At 36.9% G+C, this 20023-nt stretch overlaps 1 protein-coding gene across 1 annotated transcript in view; it reads left to right on the forward strand.

Annotated features, from left to right (window-relative positions):
• Dpyd (dihydropyrimidine dehydrogenase) overlaps positions 1–20023 on the forward strand; it is an 849196-nt gene that overhangs the window by 689219 nt on the left and 139954 nt on the right. The gene's annotated exons all lie outside the window — the stretch shown is intronic.

The following is a 20023-nucleotide window of genomic DNA, read 5'->3' on the forward strand; positions in this document are numbered from 1 at the left end:
AAAAAAAGAAAGCAAGCTGAGCAATCCGAGAGGGGGGGGGGGGCAAGCCAGTAAGGAACATCCTTCCATGGCCTCTGCATCAGGTCCTGCTTCCTAACCTGCTTGAGTTCCAGTCATGACTTCCTTTGGTGATGAACAGCAATGTGGAAGTGTATGCTGAATAAACCCTTTCCTCCCCAACTTGCTTCTTGGTCATGATGTTTGTGCAGAAAAAGAAACCCTGACTAAGACACCAGGATAGCCAAAACAATTCTCAACAATGAAAGAGCTTCTGGGGGTGTCACCATCCCTGATTTCAAGCGATAGTAATAAAAACTGCATGCTATTGGTACAGAGTCAGACAGCTTGACCATGGAATAGAATTGAAGACTCAGAAATAAACCCACACACTTATTAATAGTTGATCTTTGACAAAGAAGTCAAAAACATACAATGAATAAAGAAACCATCTTTAATAAATTGTGGTGGATAACTGGCAGTCTGTATGTAGAAAAATGAAAATACATCCATAGTTAAGCCTTGCACAAAGCTCAAGTCCAGGTGAATCAAGTACCTCAATGTAAAACCAGTGTAAACACTGAATGGAATAGAAAAGAGAGTGGGAAAGAGCATAGAACTCATTGGCACCGTGGGAAATTTCCTAAACAGAACTCCAATGGCTCAGGCTCTAAGATCAAGAACTGACAAATGGGGTCTCATGCAACTGGAAACCTTCTGAAAGGCAAAAGCCATAGTCAATAGGACAAATCAGCAACCTACAGATTGGGAAACCACCTTCACTAACTCCACATCTGATAGAGGGCTAATACCCAAAATATATAAAGAATGAAAGAAGTTAACCCTAAAAAAAATCAAATAACCTGATTTTAAAAATGCAGTACAGAGCTCAACAGAGAATTCAAAACAGAAGAATCTCAAATGGCCCAGAAGCATTTAAAGAAATGTGCAAAGTTCTTAGTCATCAGGGAAATGCAAATCAAAAGAACCTTGAGATTTGGCCTTTCACCAGTCAGAACAGCTAAGATTCAAAACTCGAGTGACAACACATGTTGGTGAGAATGTGGAAAAAGAAGAACACTCCTCTATTGCTGGCAGGATTACAAACTAGGACAACCACTCTGATAATCAATCTGGAGGTTCCTCAGAAAATTGGAAATAATTCTACCTGAAGACCCAGCTATGTAATTCTTAGGTATATAGCCAAAATATGCCCCACCATACTACAAGGACATATGCTCCACTAAGTTCTTAAAAACCTTATTTGTAATAACCAAAAGCTGGAAAAAAACCCAGATGTCGCTCAACCAAAGAATGAATACAGAAAATGTGTTTCATTTTCACAATAGAATAATATTCAGCTGTTAAGAATGAGGACATGAGTTTTGCAGGCAAATGGATGGAACTAGAAAATATCATCCTAAGTGAGGTAATCCAGATGCAAAAGTACATGCATGGTATCTACTCACTAATAACTGAATATCAGCCCCAAAGTACAGAATACCTAGGATACAACCCAGAGACTGTAAGAAGTTTAAAAGCAGAATGGCCCACATGAGGATGCTTCAATCCCATTTAAAAGGAAATAATAATGGGATGCAGAGAGAGAGGAAGAACTTGGGTGGGAGAGAGGGAAATAGGGGAGGAGAATGAGGAATAAGTTCAGGTATTTGTGTGGAGGTGGGGACAGGAGAGAAGCCCAGAGGGCTAGCAGAATGAATAGAAATATGTAGCTTTGGGGAATGGGAGGTGGAAGGACCCCCTAGAGAATACCAGAGACCTGGGAGGTGAGAGACTCTCAGAATTCAATGGGAGTGACCTCATCCAGAATGACCAACAGTAGGGAGAGAGAACTTAAAGAGTCTACCTCCAGTAGTAGATAGACAGGGCTTCAAGTAGAAGGATGGGGTTACCAACACACAGTCAAATTTTCTGACCCAGAACTGTTCCTGTCTTAAAGAACTGCAGGGACAAACATGGAGAAGGTACTGAAGGAAAGGTGGTCCAGTGACTGGCCCAACTTGGGATCCATCTCATGGGGGTCACCAAGGCCTGACAATATTAATGGTACCATCATGTGCTTACAGACTAGCATGGCTGTACACTGAGAGGCCCTACCAGCAGCTTAATGAGACAGATACACCTTACCATTGGACTGAAGTTGAGGACCCCTATAGTTGAGTTAGGGGAAGGATTGAAGAAGCTGAAGGGGAGGGCAACTCCATAGGAAGACCAGCAGTCTCAACTCACCCAGACCCCTAAGAGCTCCCAAAGCCAGTGGTCTAGTCTCCATGGAAGAAGGCAGTGAAGGCAGGATGGCTCATTGTGGTAAAGGCTCTTGGTGACACATTTCACAGGCTGAGTTTGATCCCTGGACCCCACTTGATGGAAGGAGAAAACTAACTTTCACAAGTTGTCTTCCAACCTCACAAATATGTCAGGTATGCATACACGCACACATGCAGGCACACACATGTGCACACATGCACACATACACATACATACATATTCAATTAAATTTTAAAAAGAACCCACTTTAGAGCATCAGAAAGCAAGAACACTATGCTGTAGATTTTTCAAAAAGAAATCAGATATTTTGAACATGGCTGGGTTTTGGCCTCAGGAATGTAAATGTTGTCCACTAATTTTCTAGCTATTATCTTGCTCCTTACCTTTTATCCTGTGGGTTATTTTATCTGCCCATGGCTGCCATGCCCTGTGGTCTACTTCACAAGGTGCCCTTTCAACTCCTTTCGATACAGAATGACTTATGCATTCAGCCCCTGTTGCTGGGTTTTCTGGAGGGGCCTCACTGTGTCTTTTCACACCAGGTCATGCCATAGCCACTGGTCACCCATGCATGTATTGACTATATGATGTAGACCAGAAACTTGTGTGTTAATTGTGCTTGAGTTATTTATTATCTTTAGCAAAACTCTGATCATGAATATAACGGTTCACACAATCGAAAAAAACATCCTCTTGTTTTTCAGCTGTGGCAGGGAATGTTGTAAATAATTTTTGCAAAACTCTACAGAACATTGGTTCCCAAATAATTTCATTAAAAATATAAAGTTCCCACCCATAGTGATTTGCTGGCAGAAAATTATAGATTTATATACAAGTCTTACCATTAGCTGAAATTAGACTTTAATTCAGTCAGAAAAATATGTTTTTAAAAGTTTAGCTAAAATTTTAAAAAAAAGTATTAAAATATCCTTTGGTTGATCGCAAATTGAACAAACTTGAATTTAAAATTGGGCAGGGTGTTTCAGTGGGGTGGGGGTGGGGTGGATAATATATCTGCCTCTCTTCCTTTGTAACTGAATTCCACTCGATTCTATCCCCTAATCCTGGGTTAATATAACCTTTCATTTTCTATATTTCTGAACTGCTGAATATTACTAGAGATACTCAAGGAACTCTGCCAATTGGATTTGCTCCAAATTCACTGTGTTTAATGTCAGCTTGGCCTTCAGCACTAGTCAAAATCTGATTTTAGTTATCTTTTTTCCTTTTTTAGTTCTCCATAAAATTCTCCCTGTCAAGCAGCTTGAATCTATGTGAGACCTTCACCTCTCTGCTTTACTGACCACCCATTACCCTGACTGTCTCTGCTTGCTGGCGCTTATTCGCTGTCTCCACCTCCTTCTCTGGTTCTATGTATATCAAATTAACCATTCCTACTCCAAAGTGAAATATAGGTTAAATCTCTACTAAAGAAAATATTGTTATACTCACACAGAAATTTCAAATTCTACTTTTGTGTTTGGAAATTAAGACAGGATTTGGGGGAAGTGTTTTCATTTCAAATCCCAGCACTTGGGAGGCAGAGGCTGGCAAATTTCTGAGTTCGAGACCAGCTTGGTCTACAGAGTGGGTTCCAGGACAGCCAGGGCTACACAGAGAAACCCTGTCTCGAAAAAATAAAAAACAAGAACAACAACAACAACAACAAAAAAAAACCCCAAAAAAACAAAAACAAAAAAATCAAAAGTGAAAAAGCAAAATTTCTTTCATCTGCTGAGTAAGTGTGACAGAATATACTGTCCTTCTTAATCAATATGTGATCCATAAAACTGTTCATTCAGTCATGTACATAATACAACACACACACACACATATATACTACACACATATTAATTGTGAATTCAAGAAATGTAAAATGTAAAATTCCTAGAAGGGAAGATAGAAGGAATTTCCCAGAATACTGCTGTCCATGGCTTGTTTTGTTATAGGGCATAGTAAGACTAAGCAGTAAAGCCAGACACAGAATAATATGCTTCTTCATATCAAAAGAAATAAGCACATGAGAATGTTGCTAGTAAGTGATGATGTATCTGGATCAGTGAATAAAATGCTTGCAAGCCTGAGGACCTAAGTTTGGGTCTGTAGCACCAAATTTGCTACCCAAAGCTTGGTGGTCAGCAAGCCTAGCTGAATCTGCAAGCTCTAAGTTCACCAAGAGATGCATTCTCAAAAAAAAAAATAGATGGAGATGAATTGATAAAACTCCTTGATGTTAATCTACAGTGCTCATATGCATACAGACACATGAGCACACATGGGCACATACAACCTATGCATATACAGAAAGGAACACCGCCTTTGTGTTGAAAATATTTGCAGGCTGGGTATCTTCTAAGGAGTAAATACCCAAAATAGACAAGGATGTTATACAACTTTATAGGAAAATTTACCAAATATTAAGGGAGAAAAGGGAGAATGGAGTGAGTGTGTGATAAAGAGCAACCTAATTTAACACAGGCAAAATCCTGATATTCCCCAAAGAAGATATATAAATGCCCAATAAGTATATGAAAACGTGCCCATATAGGAAATTATTAGGAAACTCAAAACCTCATTAAGATGTCCCTTCATAACTATCGGAATAGCTGTGAAAAAGTCAAAGGTAATGAAGAGCAAGAGCCTGTGAGAATGCAGAGAAATGGAGATGTAAGTAGATCTGCAAATCCATGGTGGAAAAAGAGTGTGACTGTTTCTCACAAACCTTAAAAACCGAACTTCCTCAGAATCTTGTAATCTCTGTAAGTGTGTTGTAGTATTGTGTGAGCATGCATGAATTGGAAGACTCAGTTAAAAATATATGCCACCTTTTACAAAACAGATTATCCTGAGGGTCATTAAGCTAAGTTTCTTAAGCTAAGTGCAAATCAACCTGCTTCCTGATATTCATCATATGTGGAGACGAAACAAAATAGCTCACCTTCCTGGGTGTTCCTGTTAGGGGGGGGAAGTATGGGAGCTGACTGACAGATGCAGTTTCAAGAAGGGAGGTATAGTTTCTAAAGAACGATATTCCGTTTATGTGGGATGAAGTTCTATCTAAAATGCAGGTGACAATTATAGTTATAATGCCCGATACTAGAAAAGCACTATGAGAACAAACTTGGGTTTCACTTTCACAGCTGAAACAATACTAATTAATAGCAATAGCAATGCATAAAATGCTGGATATATTAGTGGATAACCACCAGTAATTGCATGTTAAGTATATACAATTAAAGATACATATCAAAGCCCCATGTATCTAGTATATACAAAAACCTGTGGTTGTGTTTCAATGAATACAGAAATATAAAATCTAAGCATGTAGTTAAGAAATACAGTGAGTACAGACAGATTGGTTCCCTAGTACAACTCTGGAGTGAAAATAACTATTATAGAGGAACTTGCTATTGTACTCTGTCCTCGAAATAATGTTCAAAACCTATTCCGGGTTTATGTTCCTAGATAGCTACTCATACCTTCGTCAGTCAACCTAACTGACTTCTAATTTATTACAGTGAATTCTGTGTCTTTGAAATCCTTGTTTTTTCATCTTATTTGACAGCCTTTCATTATAATATGCAAATCAGAGCTATTAAGAGACTAGATGAAAATTATCAGTAAGTTCCAGGTACTAAAATTTATAAATACATCTTGGTTAAATTATATTCTCAAACTCATTGCAATTTCTTTGGTAGGCTATATTACAGTTATGGAGCTTGCTTCTGTTACCAATCATTTGTTCATGAACAATACAATAAAGTTAATCCTTCCATTAAGAAATTTGTAGAGAGGATCTTAATACACTAATTTTAAATTACTTTAAATTTCGTAATTTATTCTATCATTTATATCTATTTATCTATTTATCTATCTATTTATCTATCTATTTATCTATCTATCTATCTATCTATCTATCTATCTATCTATCTATCTATCTATCTATCTATCTATCATCTATCTGTTTATCTGTGTTTGTAGTATATGTGTAGACCTAAGGAACTTTTATTATCCAGTCTTCACTCTAACTTTGAAACAGACTCTCACTGAACATATAGCTCATGGATAGCCAAGACGAGCTAGCCATCATGCTCCTGTGTTCCAGGGACCACAGAGCCTCTCCTCCAATATTTTACCTGGGTGCTTGTGAACCAAACTCAGTCTTCGCTTTGTGCTTGCACAGCAAGCATTTTACTGCCTGCGCTCTCTTCCTAGCCTGGTTCTCCCTGATCAGTTGTGATTGTGAATCCAGGATCATGCCTTCCCACGGAGCCACAGAACCACCTTCTCCAATGTAAACACTGGTCTATAATTTCTGCTAAAGTGTTGTGCAAATCTTTGTATTTCAGCCTAAACTCAGCCTGCCACTGCTCTAAGCAATAGACATCCTCCAAAAAATGTTCATTCTCCACCATTGCCCAAAGATTGAGGATATAGAAAAGAGCAATTTCTTTCGACTGAATTTGAACTTACATAGTTCAATGAACAACGAACAATGAACTATAATGCCAATGATGTTGGCATTATAGTTCAGTCTCTTCAGATCCTTCACTCTGGATGTGGGGAAACCATCAGCTCATGTGTGTACAATTATGACCTACACTTTCAGTGAATTGGTCTGGCTGATTTTCACAGTCCATCTGTGTGCGAATGAAGTTGTCACTGATGTTAATAGAGAATCAAGAAATAGAGCAGATAGAGAGAGCTTGACAGCCAGTCACTCTGCAGAAGGATCATAACAGGACAGTTGTTCAGTGGGCTTGGATAACTTAATGAAGTTTTAACAACAATCACAGTCACTCTGATACAGCTAGGTCAAGCTAAATGAAAAGTTTTAATATGGCTAGAAAATGAATTACTTAAAGGATTAATTGAAGGAGGAGGAAGAGAAGAGGGAGGAGGAGAAGGAGGAAGAGGAGGAGGAGGAAGAGGATGCTGCTGTTCTTTGTTGATGAGCACCACTGGGTTATCAAAAAATAACGATACACAATATTCAAAATTTTACTGGGTAGCTGCAAAGTTCTTATTCGATGATTCCTTGTCTTTTTTTCTATGGTCATTCAATTAAAAGCCAGAGTGTGGTAGATGAAGAATTCTGGGTACCAAAGTCATTTGTAAATGTTATCAGAACTATTTCATATAATTAGTGAAGATAGGCACATTTTAATTTCCATTATGCAATTTTCTATTGCCTTGGTTTAATAGGTATTTAATTTACAATTTAAAGAGTAAAATGTAAGTAGATACATAAAAGACAGAATCTCTATATTCTTCCAATAATATGTAAGAAAAATATAGCCTTAGTATCCCATTCAATGAAGTTCTAATTACCGTGTCAATTATTACATTATTTTAAATGACTTTAATGGAAGACTGTTTTCAAGAGGTTGTAATTTTTAAAAAGCATCTTGATTCCAGGGCAACAAATGTTGTTTATAAGCAAAGGAAAGAAATTAAATGGAAACCCACTGGGCCTTCAAGTGACTGCATATTCTCCACTTGACAGAAGCATTAGCATCTAGAGTCAATGGAAATTAATGGAAATTAAATCTAATATTTTTGAAAGACAGTTTTACTATAGAAAAAAATATTGTCACAAGATAACTATTTTATATTACAAAATAATGATGCGTTAACTGCAGTGCCAGCAGATAAAGAGTGCCATGTAGTTTCCATTGCTGTTGTTTTTATAAATGTCATTTGGCTGACTCTCTTATTGACCCCGACCCCAAGGCTTTATGTTATTTGACCCTTTTATATTATATGTACAGATCACTGTTTACTGCAAGATTTATTTCTTGGTCTTCATATGCTTGGCCAAAATTCTGAGCAGTGATCTGCTTTACTTTTCTACTTCAAAGGCTAAGCTTAGACTCTCCGTGTTGCAGGATTCATTCCCCACATGACTTTGTAAGCATCTGCTTTCTGTGTTGCTTCTCTCTGTTTTCTATTTACCAGCCTCTCTCTAAGACTGTAGCATTTCTCTCCAACGCCTCCATTGTCTCTCCCTTTCCTCTCAAATTTGTGATCTCTTATTCTTTATTATTCTAAAATATACACATGTGTGTATTTTTATGTATGTATGTGTAAATGTTTATATATACATATGCTATATATATATATATATATATATTACACACATACATACATACATGTGTGTGTGTGTGTGTGTAATGTATACCGGAGTCTAATTAATGTGGCTCACCTGAACATCTGTCCAGAACTGACCACTTGGACAGAACTGACCACTTGGATAGGAGAACCTATACAGGAGCCCAACTTTCTCTTCTTCTCTCAGCAGACTTTGACTACTAGAGTTGGGGACTTCTGGAATGTCCTCTGTCCTCATTGGCAAATCAGCTAGAGTTGCCATTATGCCAATCTTGTTTAGGAAAGCACTGTTGAAATTCCACAGATGTGTTTTCTCTGTCACATCTAGGGAACACTATCTAGCCACAAGTGTCCTGTTCCTCTGGATCTTATCCTTTTTTTCATGGTTTCCCCTAAGCCATGAGACTTGCATTGCAGGTGCCACCATTGGAGTTAACCAGATGTGGGTCTCTAGTAGTCTTTTTCTGTGCAAAAAGAGCTTCTTAAATAAGGGGCAAGAACTACACTCATCTGTGGATGTAAGGACAAGTGTTTACTTCATTTAGAAATTACATTGGATTACAAAAGTTTCAGTAGCATATTTTCCTCTAGGGTTTATAGCCCCTCCAGCCATGTACAGTTAACTAGGTTTAGAGTATTAGCCATGAACTGCCTCTCATTTGGTGGCCCTAAAGTCAAATTAGACAACTGTTACTTATTCCCAAGACAAAAATGCCATTTTTGAGCCATTGTAACGATCTTGCTGGATTAGTCATTGTTAATTATTCGCGTAGGCTTTCCATTTGTGTACAATTACCAGTTGCTCCTTTCCCTTGCCATCTTTTATAGCACTTTCTGATGCTATGGGATCCAGTCCTCAGGAATGAGATTTTCACATCATCACCAACTTAGTTCTTTCAGATTCTGAGTCTGAAGTGTGTGGCATCTTCAGCAATATGGTCTTATCTTCAAGTGCTGAAAGGCAACCTGGGTTAAAGGCAACAGCCTATATTGTTTGGGAGATTTCTATCCCTTCAAATAACAACTAGAAATGAGACTTCCCATCTGTGAAACTCAGGCTTTGTTAGCCCATGCATAGCTTTTGAAGGGAGCATTATCACACCATGTTACAAAAGTACATATATGTATGCTCACATACATATATGTTGTATATGTCTTTTTTAGTAAGCTTATAAAATAATGTTTTCTATGGCTTTTACCAACCTTTTTATTTTGGTGTTATTTATCTCTTTCTTTCCTTCTACCCTTTCCTATAGTATATGTTATTCATTTTTAATTACTTGTTTTTACTCTTTAAGATTTTAATTCTCTTTTCAAGATCTATTAACAGCTATCTTTACATTCAATTAGCTGCATGTAAATATTTTTGACTATTCCCTTAAAATATGTGTTTATTAACACAAATCCTTTACTTATAGAGGAAACACATTCTCAAGTATGTGTTATGCTAATAATAAAACATCATCATCTATATTCAATACAAAGAAAAACATTATTAAATATTCATCCCCAAACAGAGCAATACAGATTCCTTTCCTGAAGCATGCAGTTTTATCATGTGCCTAATATATTTTAAAATTTCCCTGAGGTTTTAGACCAGAATTTCTCTCATAACTGAGAGGAAAATATACCACAAAAAATGTATTTCACAGTTGGCTCCTCCTGAATGCTTACCTCCGTAAGAGTTTCTGATCACGACATTCAATTTGTGCCTTGCCATTCTCTGTATCAGCTGATGTAATCCCTTATCACTTTTCTTAATTACATTTTTAAATGATCGTGAATCATTAGCTCATTGTACAAATGAAGCCCATGGGTTATAGCCACTTTTCTTCATGCTCACTCTTTTTTATCCTGATGCATCCAGAGCACATTTGCCTTTTCAGAAGCGGTGGCTAAATTGGTGACTTTCATATAAACACACCTTTACATATAGGAGAAGCAATTACTCTTCGAAATTATAACAAACTAAACCTTTCATCTTTTATCTTGCTGTCCTACACCCAGATGTGCAATTCTGTCTGTAGTCGGGCTTAAGTTTGGTCACGTCCACCACACATTCACAACAAATGCATCCCAGGCTTTGTTGTGTGTTGCAATATACCATGACTCACTTCACGCCTCCTGACTCCCACTCCCCATTCCTTCCTTTTTACCCAGTTAATAAACTGTTGCCTGTCTTCTGGGATCCTTGGCATGCAGCAGCATTGACAAGTTCTCCTTCCTTCCTAGGTTAGAAAATGTGAGGCTTGGCTTAGTTAATGTCTGAATTTGAAGCTTGAATGTATGTAAAGTTTGAAAAGTAATGCAGAAGAGATGAGAAAAAGATACGGATAAAATGCTACTAGATCACAGGCCACCTTTATCTGGAAGCCAAAAACCATATCAAATACATCCAAACTCTGACACCTGCTTTATAGGCACTGGTAATAGCTCTAGTTCCTGAAGTGAAATTGAAGCTGGACCATTCTATTTCTGTGCCTCTTTGCCTCTATGCCACTGCCTAACATAAGAAGCAATGTTTTGATATTGCTTTCTATCTTGGCAAATAATACTCTCAAAGTTTCCCTTCTGAATAGATTTATACAAACGTACATTTGCTATAACAAAATATAAATATTTCAATTCATTCTATCCTTTTAACCTCTTCACAATGTTTGTGTGCTGTTATGTGTCCCAGTGGCTGTGTGCATATTCATTGCAAAGAAGACAGGAGCTTTAAGTTTCAATGTTCTTTATTTAGCATCTGCGTTCACCATTTATTATAAGGATTAATACCAGCTTTTATTATTATTTAGCCTTCAAACCTTAGTTTACTTACTTATAAATCAGAAGTTAGAATACCTTTCCCATTCGGACGCTAGAAGGGAATGAGACTTTAGTATGTTAAAAGCAGAATCACAATTCAGAGTCCTTGTTCCCTGGATATCTTTTTCAAGCTTCAGCCACCTGGTCCCATCAACCCTCTCATTATCCGGCAATGATTGGCATGTCAGGGAGTCTTCAGCACTCTGGTCCAGCTCTCAGTCTACTTGTAAAATGAATATCAACTCTGATTGTTTCTGCCTCTAATTAATTATAAACTCCTAGAGAAAAAAAAGGAAGAACCAGGCTATGCAATTCTAGTCATGCAGCTGACATTTATTAAAGGTTTTCTTGGTGCCAATGGTAATGATTTACCAGGGAATAAAATATTCAAGTAATTTGGGGAGAGGTTTTATTTTACAGTATTAATTGTGTCTCTTGCTAGAAACAGAAATGATAGTAAACTTAGAAAATTCTCGTGTGCCTAAAAATAATGTTTAACGACTTTTCACTGGAAAGCACAATAATGGCCCTCATATCTTACAGAAGTCAGAAAATGTATAAGTTTAAGGGCTGTAAAATGGAGTTAAGGGAATTGCTATCAAAATATCTGTGTTTTCATTGACTTCCAATACATAATTCAGAGGCCAAGCTTATCCACATGACCTTATGACTCTAGTCTACACTAGTCACAGAATCAGGCTCTCGTTGAAATACATGCTTTTGAACACATAGAAAAATAATTACAGCTTGAATTTTGATACAAGTGCTGATAGGATGGTTTGATGAACGGTACCAGCTGATAAGCCTGGGATATATTCCTGAATCCTCTACAATGGAAAAAAAATCAACTTCTAATGGTTGTCCTCTGACCCTCACATGTGTATTATGCATTTGCACACATGTACGCACACAGAAATGAAAATATACTTTTGATACAAACATAAGGAAATATGAATATGTATATGATCAGCAGTAGTTTTGTGTGAAAGTGTGCATAGATATTTATCCTATGAGGTGTTTTGCCTCTTCTTCTCTCATACCAATTTTTTGTTCTAAAATAAACTATTTATAAATATGTTTAAATTTCATTCCTAAGAGGGAAGTCATATCATTCAAATCCCTAAGATGACATGCTTTTAAAGGAAACTTTCAAATGTTTTGCTGCAGGCTTCTTAACAAACTTCCAATTTTTTTTTGTTGTTGCAAATGACCAAATGGAATTTCAGTTTATCTAAGTAAAATACAATCATTCAAAAGCATGGCAATATGAATCTCGAAATATGAATCATGCATCATATATGAGGTTTGTGCTTCAAGTTACAGTTCAGTAGATTTCTAAAAATGTTTTCTGAGACACAGACATGAATTTTTATGGCTTCTAATTACAAGTTAGAAATGAGCTCACTGAGGGACGTTTAAAACTTAGAGAAAAACCATATGTGAATGAAAAAAATGCATTATTGAAAAAGTAAGAAAAGCAAACACAGGAATGTATACATCATTCTCCCAAACTGAAGAAAATATAAATTACTTCTCAGGAGTCCTGATTCTTCCACTGTAGATCAATAGTGTGCAGTTAATGCATTACCAGGAGAGCATTAATTTGCAATTATCACAGGTGATCTGATCCCATGTTCTGTCCGTTGACACACAAATGACATTCTTTTTAAAAAGTCTGCAGTCATTATTTTAAATAGAGCCACAGAAAGGAAAAATAGAGGTCATTTTCAGTCATCAGTATCCAGACCACATAAAGTAGGAACCTTTGTATTTATCTCCAAATAGTCACGATGGTACATAATGAGCCGGTGCATAAAGATGTCCTTTTGTATGTAGAACAAATGTGCTAGCAACTCAACTCCGTGGTGGGCACTGAAATGATGCACGACAAAATTAAAATGCCCTGAGTCAAATACAGAGTAAAGCATATCCTTCAGTGGCCTCTGTAATGGGAGTGAAGGGCTTTCTACAGATGGAAGGGAGAGAGATTGGTTCAACTGAGTGTGTTCTGAAGTGTTTCATCTTGAATATACAAGATGAATTACCCAGGAGGTGGAGACTGAGGCCACAAATTCCTAAAGGAATAGATCTCTACTGTCTCGACACTCAATCTGATCATGCACTGTGTTGCAAAGATTCATTTAGTTCATCCCAGAGTCAGTTACTCATGCAGCGATATCCGTATTGGAATTGCCCAATAGCAACAAGAAGCCTCCAAACACTCTCCCTTACCCATGGAAACACAAATCAAAATGCATCAAATTGCTCATATTCAAACTTGAGCTCTGCTGCTCATTGGATATATGAATATGGGCCTATTATACATGAGAATATTTTCCACTTAATTTTGTTTTAATGTGTAAACATTAATGCCTAATATTATAGATGTCATGATTAAGTGTGGCCACATATAAAGTATGTCACATATAACATGGAATAAAATAAGAAGACCTGATACCAGATGTCAGGTGGCAACAGTAGCAACTAAAGCATTATCCATCAGTAGTTTTATACACTGACACGGAATTTTATAGCAAAATTATTAGTCCTCTATTCTAACTTTTTAATACCATATGTCAGATTATTTTATAAAACACAACCCAAGGAGAAGGGTAAGTATAATTGTGTTTATTGAGAATAAAGCCTATAATGTTAGAAAGTATAGAATTGAGAGAGGAGGGAAGGGAGAGAGAAGGAGAGAGCGAACACAACATCTTAGACGACAATCACAGGAAAATTGGAAGTTTTTCGTTTGCTTCATTTTCTTTTCTACATGAATTTCATCCTTCTGTGGGGTTAATTTTCCCAGCCTTTTAGATTTTACTGTCTGGTGAAAGGCCATTTGTTACCCTGAGACATGGAATAGGGTACCAATCAGTCTAAAATAATGCTTCTACACTCATGAAAATCAAGACCCTATTTGAGTAGTCACAATGATAAAAACAATACAAAACAAAACAAACCTTGTATGTTAATAAGTTAACAGTATAAGCAATCTCTGTCTCATGTTTTGGGAGGCCTAATTTTGTGTATCTTTTCTAATACAAGGAAATAAGTCCTACTATTTTCATAGGAATGAAAACTTTGAGAAACCCTTATATCTCACAAACAGTTGAATAGCATGTTCCTAAAACTGTGAGTAGTTATATAGGGAAATGAAAGCAGCACCCAGTGTCATAAGAACACATTTGCCATACTGTACCCTAGACTAAGTTTGTTCCTTAGATGAGATTCCAAATGTGATGAAGATGGTAGTCTGAAGTAAAATGTGGCTTGCTGTTAGAAGATGCAGATGAAATCTTAACACTTGTAACTAGAAGAGATTAGGAAGCGGTGACCTATACATAGAAAGATGATCACTGACTGCAGCTAGACTCCCTTGAGACATGCTCTACAACACTCAGGAGTTGATTATATTTTTAAATGACCAGCATGACTTCAGAGTTGCCTCTCTAGCTGTCAATCAGAAGAGACACGAGAAAGATGGGGCAAGGGTGAGAGGATTTGTGTTTTAAGAAAAAGGATCTAAAATGGGCAGAAATGGCTTTAGGAGGAGTACCACCCCTTTGGGCTTCTTTTTCTAGTTGTTCTTTGCTTCTGTGTACTAGTGGTTCACTGGATGCCAAGCCAGTGATTACAGGAGAACAGGGACAAGGAAACAAAGAGATGTCATAAAGAGAAGGCAATGTTCTTATGTTCAAGTAATTAATGATGGAAAAACACAGAAACTTCCTGTGGCAGTTTTCATTATTTATCTGGATGGTATATTTGAAGGATCAATTAAACCTCTGTTCACAAGCTACTGTCTAAGCCATATGATTAGGAGTGGTTTGGTGGGTTTATCTCACCTTTTGGAGTCTTTATGATCTTTCATTTGATTTTCATAGAACATTTCATTCTAGTGCCCGACTTGAGTACCTGAAGTAGTATCATAAGAGACATGCTCATTAAGAGAATTTAACAGGGGCTGGCAGGATATCTCAGTAGGAAAAAGTGACTGGACCCAAATTGGTAACCTGGGTTTACTACTTGAACACATATGAGAGAAAGAGAAAACTGAGCCTTGAAAGTTGTTGTTTGACTGCAAACATATATGCATGTACACACATACACTTGCACACACATATATACATCCACAAAATAAATAAGAAAGGTAAATTTTTTAAGAGAACATGAAGAATTTCCTAGAACTAACTACAGTGCACAACCAGGGTAAGTATGTTATAACTTTTCAAATAACAATAATAAAACAAAATGAAGATAACTCATCTTCATGTAGAATTTACTATGTGCCAGACACTTTTATATGTTAAACTATATTAATTCATCAACACCTCTAATAATCCTATATGGTAGCTTTTGCTATAGACTTCCCCTTCTAAATGTTTTTATTTAAATCCTGGGCTTTGATGTAATTGTATCAGAAGAAAATTTGTCTAATCCAGAAGGACAGTTTTCATAAATGGGATTTATTCATTTATAGAAGAAACCCCAGAAAACTTTCTTACTCTTCTTCCATTTGAGGATGTCATGAGAGCAAGACTGTTGCTGCGTCTTACCATATACAACATTTGATCACACTTTGACTGAGGACTTCCCAGATTCCAAACTGAAAAATTAACATTTGCTATTTCAACCACTCAACATTACTCTTACAACAGCCCTCCCAGAATAAGTCAGTGCCATTATGTGGACCAAAAACAGGAAGAAGGAACAGCATGGTCAGATGGCAGAGCTTCCTCTGAGTTTAGACTGTTTGCCCTAGAGTCTTTTATTTTAATGCATCATGTTTAGTTGTATTGTGTTGTCATGGCTGCCCACTAAAATGATGGTGTCATTAGACACCGTTCAAAAGTCACACTAAGCATGTGAAGAAATATGAAACACCATGCATTATCTATTGAAAAGTAAAAGCCTATGTCAGTACAAACTGTCCAGAAATTACTCTTCTATTTATTTAACACATGAAAAGAAACCATATATATCAACCAAAATGATTTATATACTGAAGGTCAAAGCAGCAATATTCTAAATATGCAAAAGCTGGAGACAATTCAAGTCCCCACCAACGTGGTAAGTGGATAAGCAACATGTAGTACTGTACACTGTGGATACTATTCTGTGGTACATGGGCTGGCACTATAATAACAGAGATTGTTTGACCATGTATAAAAAATAAATGAAGGCAAACAAACAAAAGAGATCTGTTGGATACATGAAATGTAGGTCATGTTTGTTTTATAAAACAGAATGATTAGAAGTGTCAAGTCTGTCAACACAGAAGACAAGTCATTACAAAGGTGGTAGAGAACACCTCCTCCAAAGCGCAAGGTCATTCCTTGTGATAAGTTTAAAGTAATTGTTCACATCTCTCAAAATGTCTCCAAGCCTTGGCCTATAAACTCGTCACATGTAAACTTTATGGCACACTGTGTTATATCACAATGACATTTGTAAAGAATTATGACAGTGTACTGTATAAATAGACATCACTTAATGCCAAAGGTTTAATATTTGGATTGAAACTTATTCGTGTGAGTAAAATTTCTGAAATGTGGCCCATTGTGGTATCACAAAACTTTAATACCAGCATTCAGAAAGCAGAAGCAGGTAGAACTCTGAGTGTTCCAGGCTAGCCTGGTCTATAAAGAAAGTTCCAGGCCAGTGAGGATTACATAGTAAGAACCTATCAAAGGGGAGAAACAGAAAAATAACTGGAAGGTGAACAGATTAGAGATTGGCAATGCTTCAAGTCCTAGGTTGTTCTTATTGTTATTGTTCATTTTACTTTTCATTTCTATTTTCTTTTCTTTTTTTTATGTATTTGTGGAATTCATTATGAGTTCTTTAGTGATCCATTGATATTTATACTATTATATCAACTGGAATAAATTAATTATTATGATTTTTACAAAATTTAAAATAAGTACATTTATCTAAGTCTGAGTGTGTACCATTCCCTCGGTAGAGGTAGCCATAGATTTTCCAAGTGCACTCTGAACATTAGGTTGCTATGATTAGAAGGATTTCTCACCAAGATGCCCTGATCACACGTTTTACAAATGCTTATGATTGAAGCAAATGCTTTTACTCTCAAACTATGTATGGTTCAGGAAAAGCTAAGTCGATTCTGTAATGGTTGGCCTCAAATATATCAGCGAATAATACTTGCTGAGAATTTCAGGCATGAAGTTTATATCAAAGTGTGAAGTATCAATTTGGTAGTTATAATCTGGGTTCATTCAACCAATAGTTATTAAATATAACAGATATGAGGGAAAGTAAAGTGAGGTGACCTAGACTTGGAGAGGTTTAAAACTGCATCTCTCTCCTCTCCTCTTCCTCTTCCTCTTCCTCTTCCTCTTCCTCTTCCTCTTCTTCTTCCTCTTCCTCTTCCTCTCCCTGCCTCCCTCCCTCTCTCTTCTCTCTCCTCTCCCTCTTCCTCTTCCTCTTCCTCTTCCTCTTCCTCTTTATCTTCCTCTCTCTCCCTCTCTCTCTCTTTCTGACATTTGGATCCTCTGTGTGTGTGTGTGTGTGTGTATGTGTGTGTGTGTAACATATATTAACAGCTCACCTAGTCTTTACTATGTGCCAGCCACTCATGTTTAAATTCACAATAGGATCCTAACCCTAATGTATACAATGTCTATATGTAAACAGTTGCACAGTGAGTACAGTAAAACATGGACAAAAAACGTTAGTGTAACAAAAGATAAAATGTACCCTAGTGAGTTGGCATACACAGTGTACTTCCTCTAAGTCCCTTGAACTATCTCCCCAGGCATAACTCGTTCCAATGCCTAATAAGTCCTTATGTGGCCAGTGTCCCCATGGGATTTCCTGAGATGATCTGGATTTTAAATTCTATTTTCATTGAATGTTTGCAGGCCTCTGTTCTTTGTAAGTGCTCTGTAAACTTAGTGTACTTTATTTTTTAAACATGAATCTCTAGTTGTCCAAATCACTCAGGTCTGCAGATTGTTTGAACTATGTTTAACATAACATCATTTGAAATTTCTGAGAATTCCTGGTACCACTGATCCTTTATTGTCTCTGAATCTCCAGAGTAACATGAAATGAATTTGAAATTCCCGGGGAACTTGCTTTTCCCCCACTGTATATTATAATCCTAAAATATATCATTGTTGCTAAATAAATGTACTTTAAAAGCCAAAATGAATGAAACATGCAAGAAAAATGTCAGATTGTATTGGCTATTATGGAGAGAATTTAAGTTAGACAATGTGATAATAGTGATTGGGTGGCTAGATTACTAGGTTGGGGAAGTCCTTATAAGTGACAATTACACAGAAAATTGAATGTAAAAACTCACTGAGCCAAGTGACAATATGAGGAAGAACACTGAAGATAGACAAGGTTTAGCTCCTGCAACAAAAAAATAAACTCAATGTCATGAGAGAAGGTCTGTGAAAGAGGAGCAGATCAAACAGTGCTTGAATAAAATGTGTCATATTTTTATAAGTGTGGCAAGACATGGATAGACTTCAGTAGTGGTAAGCTCTTACCTAGTCAATATTTTAAAATAATGATTCTAGCTGTTGCTCACATAACTAATTTCAGAAGGACAGAGCAAAAGAGGAATCTGTGTTAACATTTCAGGTCAGAGATGACAATGGACTTCAGGAGTGACCACATCACATGCTGCAGTGCAGGTGTACTCCAAGACTTGATGAAAGACCAACTGTTTAATAGACAAGAAAATAAAGGGAATAAACCTTGATTTGTAGTTTTTGAACTAAGATAATTGTAGGTTCCCAGGAGTAGGAAAACTGGGATGCTCTCTAGCTATAGGCTAAGTAGGATTTCTATTGATTTAAATGAAACATGATTAAAATGACATTGGGGCAAAGGTTTTATTTCATATTATAGCTTATAGTCCAAGAAGTCAGGGAAGGAACCCAAGGCAGGAACCTGGTGGTGAGAACTGATGAAGAGGTCATTAAGGAATGTCACTTACTGGGCTTGTTTAGCTTGCTTTCTTGTACTTCCCAGGGATGGCACTGCCCTAGTGAACTGGGTCCACTCATATCAGTCTTCCATGAAAAAGATGCACTGTAGATTTGCCTACAGGCTTATCTTATTGGGACCATTCCTCAACTGAGATCCACTCTATACAAATTACTCTAGCTTTTGTCAGGCTAGGAAAGAATTATCCAACACATTAAAGATGATGGCATAGATGCTTGATGAGGATGCTAGATAGGAAGTCACATCTCTTTTCTTTGGTATTTTGGAAAGATGTATAAACCCAGCCTGAAAGTATATGTATAAGTTAGTGCTAATAAATGAATTCATATCTTACCCCTAAGACAGCATACATTATATTTTTCATATCTTAGGATAAATCACAGAGGTTAGAATAACATTTGTGTATACACACATATGTATGCTAAAGGAAGGCAATGGCTGGCTGTTTGTCTAGGTGAGTAAGTGGTCAGTTAGTGACCACATATTAAATAGGACACAGGTCATTCTCTGTAATCTCTGGCATGTGGCCACCTAAGCCACTGTTTTTAGCCAGGTTTACAGTATCAGATAGGAATTGTTGCATGTGGAACAGATCCTGAATACAGTCAGAAGTTGTTGCTTACTTCATAGCATGCATGCTGATAATGCACCAATCAATGAATTATCAGGGATAGTCTTGAAGCTTTAGAAGATTGTAATTCTTCCAACCAGTAAGAAGGACACATGCTCGACTATGTTCATAGCAGCCTTATTTATAATAGCCAGAAGCTGGAAAGAACCCAGATGCCCCTCAACAGAGGAATGGATACAGAAAATGTGGTACATTTAC

The sequence above is a fragment of the Mus caroli genome, chromosome 3 (genome assembly GCF_900094665.2).
Source record: "Mus caroli chromosome 3, CAROLI_EIJ_v1.1, whole genome shotgun sequence".
Taxonomy (NCBI): domain Eukaryota; kingdom Metazoa; phylum Chordata; class Mammalia; order Rodentia; family Muridae; genus Mus; species Mus caroli.